Source organism: Coenobita brevimanus, chromosome 69 (assembly GCF_032717465.1).
Source record: "Coenobita brevimanus isolate Jiangsu-jjx chromosome 69, ASM3271746v2, whole genome shotgun sequence".
Taxonomy (NCBI): Eukaryota; Metazoa; Arthropoda; class Malacostraca; order Decapoda; family Coenobitidae; genus Coenobita; species Coenobita brevimanus.
Window position 1 is genome coordinate 744,115 of NC_137022.1, and position 4,518 is coordinate 748,632.

A 4,518-nucleotide genomic window follows, 5' to 3' on the forward strand; every position below is an offset into this window, starting at 1 on the left:
GAAAAGCAGGCCAAAAGCCAACTTGTTGTGAGAGTAAAAATGACTGTAGAAGCAGGATCTGGCCACTCCCGTGTCGACCAGTAACCTCGTTTTTACCCCGTTCATTCTGATCTTGTCGTAGACTCTGAGAGGTGGCCCCCTCCACTGTGGGGAGGTGCGGGGGCGGGCCTAAAAATCCAGCTGTTGCGGGATCTCGTCTTCCTCCAGCTCCTGTTTCTCGGGGTCAGTGTCCCCGGTGGGTGTGGCGTTGTCGTCGGGGCCCTCGTTATCGAGGGAGGACATTTTTCGTCGCCCCTGGGTGGCTGGTCTATGCCTGGCAGCCTTCAGTTGTTCTCTGATGTCATGGAGTGGACATCTGTGGCTGCAAGCATTGAATTCCCATGGGTTAATGGAAATTAAATTCTAGTTCTCCTTGGGGTTGGGGAGCTTGTTGGTGGGGTGCGCCCTGGGTAGGCTGGGTGTTGGCGTGGGGTTGGTGTGGGTTGAGGGCAGCCAAGGTTTGTCGTGTGGCACTTGTCTCTGGGTGGGGAATTTATTGACGATGTTGATCTGTTGTGGGGTGGAGCAGGAAGTTAGGAGGCGTCATATGAGCTGGATATCTTGATCTAGGTCTCCCATAGGGTCATGTATTGTAAAATGTTTGCTTGACCATACTGGAGAGAACTCTTAGCAGCATGTTGAATATGTGTTGTTCCCAGGTTAGTACATCCGTTTCCGGGTATGCAGCGGTGGCGAGTCACCTGGTCTGGATGAGTGTGTCATCCAGGTTTCTGTCGTATGTTAAACTGTCGAGTTGCGAGAGTGCCACAACTCTTCCTAGTGATGGCGTGATGGCCTGGATCACTATTTTGGTCAAGTTTGCCCATGTTAGCTCCAGGACGACTTTGGGTGCGATGCTGGCCTTTGCTTTGCCCAAGAGGGGTAGGGTGACTGCTATTTTTTGTCTGTCATCCTCGAACCCTATGTCTAGCAGTGGTTTGATTATGGATTGGTATGTGTATATGTCATATTGTTCCTAGTTGAATTTAGGTAACTGTATGTGAGGTTTTGTTGCCATTTTTGGTGTTGTCCCTGTTTGCTCCTCCCTGTATTCTGCCTGGGTCAAGAACCACCACTGGCCACCAGTGTTATGTTAGGTGTTTTTAGGCCAACTTCTTACCCTAGGAACACCAGCTATAGAGCCGGGGTTCTCTTTCAAGACCGGAGCTAGAGCACACCACAAGAAGAGCAGGACATAAAAACTGTGGGCAACAACCTTACACGTGTATTATCTAAATTACAACCTTCGTGCAATATGGATGGAAGTTGCACACGATACACTATTTGCTGTCAATTGTGCTAAACAGACTAGAAGGTCCTGACTGGCTCGTGTGTGATTGGTATCATGCAGGATACTATCTGACTCAGTCAGAAGGACACTGAACAGACACTGCACAACAAGTGTCTCGTCATATATTACACAGTGGTAAGAACACTAGTAAAACACAGTACACACATAGGCATAGAAGCACACTACATAGTCACTAGAGCATTGGTTTGACACCGTATATATCATGAGCACTATAGTCACAGTATGTTTGGGCAGTCACTGTTACACTGGGCAGGCTGGGGAACTCTGGCTAGGCTGCAGAAGCCGGATGGCCCTCAGGTATCGGCCAGGTGTTGGAGGGATCCTGTCTTGTGTCTCTTCTCTCAAAGGCCATGGGATGACCCTCAAAAGTGACGTCAGCTGCTGGGAGCTGTGGTTGGGTGTGGTGGGAGACCCTCTACTCGTGGGGCCTGGTGGGGTAGTCTGTTCGTGGGGGCTCAGGCCAAACAGCACGAGTAGGTGCACTTGTCTGCGCCCACCCTGGGGAGGAGGTCGCCGGCGTCTAGAGCTGGAGAGGTCATGCCCCGGGGTTGCGGGGGTGCCACAGGGAGTCCGGCGTCTACTGTCTCCTGTCGGGCTGCTGTCAAGGTTGGACTGCAGCATCGCCTCCGGCAGGAGTCCATCAGCTGGTCATCTCTCACGGGTGCTGGCTGGATGGCACACATTCCCGGGGACAGCAAGGGACCTCGCCACACTTCTTCCAGGCAGAAAATCTCCTCCTGGGGGCTGCCTTGGTGGAGAGGAGTGGAGGAATGTCCTGCTCGGCTAGGAGGGGTGAGCTGAGGAAGGGTCGGCCTCTGCTGGGGAAGTCTTAGGGGGTGAGAGGCTTTTGGTGGTGGTGTCTCTCCCTGGCACAGCTGGAGGCCGTCGCCTATGTCCCATAGGCATCAAGGGTAGGGCGGCTAGAGGCCGTCCCTTCCCTGTAGGTGCGGCTGGAGGCCATCACTGGGGCCCGACTTCATAGCAGGACCGTGGGCAAGGTGCAGGTGGAGGCCATCACCTGACCACAGGTGTGGCTAGAGGCCGTCACTGGTGTCCTGCAGGGGGGTGATGTGCAGTCGAGGTGCGGGCGGAGGCTGTCACCTGCCTGCTGGTGCAGCTGGCGGTCATTGCCGGTGTCCTGCTCACAGAGGCAGCTGCAGAAGGAGAGGGGGCATACCTCGCTCCCCGAGTGCAGCTGCAGGCCGTCACTGGTTTCTGCAGGAGACGAGGGAGTTGAGTAGCACCTGAGCGGCCAGAGGCCGTCTCTAGTTTTGCGTGGCTAGAGGCCGTCACCATTTTGTGTGTGGCTAGAGGCCGTCACGTTTTGTGTGCCACTGGAGGCCGTCACTAGTTTTGAGGGGCTAGAGGCCATCACAGGGGTGCTGCTCGGGACTGACTCTTCAGCCCCACCCCGAACCTGTCGAGGGTTAGTTCGGTTGGAGGGTGATGTACGCGGACTGCAACGCTCCCGCTGGGTCCGTTCTGGGGAATGAGGGCGGAAGGTAGTCGGGGACATAGGTCCATACTGCCTTGGCAACGTGCGCGCCCTCAGAGCCCCTCCGTGGTCGCCTCCTGGGGGGGGTGTCGCTCTGTCCCGGTGGTGCTCAGTTGCTACGGTCGATATTTCAGGTAGTAATTACTGGAAGATATCTGTGATGTATTTGAGGTTTATGAAGTGTGATAAATACTGTAGGTTACAGCTAAGTCTGACTATTGTATTATGTACTATTTAAAATGTTTTTACATTTTTTCGGGGGCAGTGTGTCCTATGCCAAACGGCTGTACAGTACTACTCTGTGCAATTTATTTATTCATATCCTTCCCTCTCTTTTTTTATTTTATTTTTTTTCAATAACTCATGTCACTTAATGTCTTCCACAGGTATGCCAACATGCCACGCAATTTTGTGCCGAAGGGGCTGAGGCAAACTGACAGGTCAGCGCTTAAGGAAGCCTTCAACTATCGCGTGAGGACCAAATGCAGCATTAGGAAAGCCTGCAAGCAATATGGAGTCAAAATAATGACCCTACAGGTAAGCAAAATTATTTATACCTTAAATTATTTCAGGTACTAATAATATAGCTTTAATACACAGGGCATAGGCTTAGCTTTACCAAGAAATTAGCCTTTCTAATTCATTAATAGGCCAAATATGATTTTCTCTAATTATATATTCACTCAAAGCAATCCACTTGATTTTATAGGGTAGGCCTACTGGCCCAAAACCAAATATGTATGCCTGTTTGTATGTGCTATATATTTCCTTTGAAAACTAAACAAGCCTTATTTATTCATTGCAGGATGCTTTCAAGCGTTCGAAGAAGTACTCTGATGGCAAGACCTACTTCCAACCAAAGGCCAACGCACAGAAGGTCTTCACTAATGAGCAGGAGGAGTCACTGTCCACTTACGCAATTAAGATAGCCAAAATGTTCTATGGACTGGCCAGGTCAGAATTTAGGAAGCTTGCCTACAGGTATGCTGTTGCTTGCAAGTCACACAGTATTCCAGCAGTCTGGGAGAAGGAGCAAGCTGCATCTGTTGACTGGTATTATGCCTATATGTCTCGGCATCCCGAGTTATCATTGAAGTCCCCTGAAGGCATGTATATTGCCCGAGCTAAAGCATTTAACCCAACATCTCTTAATGCTTTCTTTGAAGCATATACTGAGGCTATGGACAAACATGAGTTTCCTCCTCAGAGAATCTACAACATTGATGAGTGCAGTCTGTCTACAGTCATGAAACCCTTTGAGATTATCTGCGAGAAGGGGAAGCTGGTAGCGTCACAGATCTTTCGTGAACGTGGTGCCACCATGACCTTTGTTGGGATAATCAATGCTGCAGGCCACTATATTCCCCCTGTCTTCATAATTCCGAGAAAGAGGTGGAATGAGACTTTCATGAGGGGAACAATTGATGGATCGAAGGGAATTCTGCATCAAAATGGGTGGATGAATGGGGAGTGCTTCATTGAAACACTTCAGCATGTTCAGGCCAAGACCTTTTCCAGCCCAGAAAACAAAATCTTGCTGCTTATGGACAGCGCTGAGTGTCACATGAGCATTCATGCCATAGAATATGCCATCAAGAATGGCATTGTGATAGTGACACTGCCTCCTCATACTACTGCCAAACTCCAACCATTAGATGTTAGTGTTTTTGGC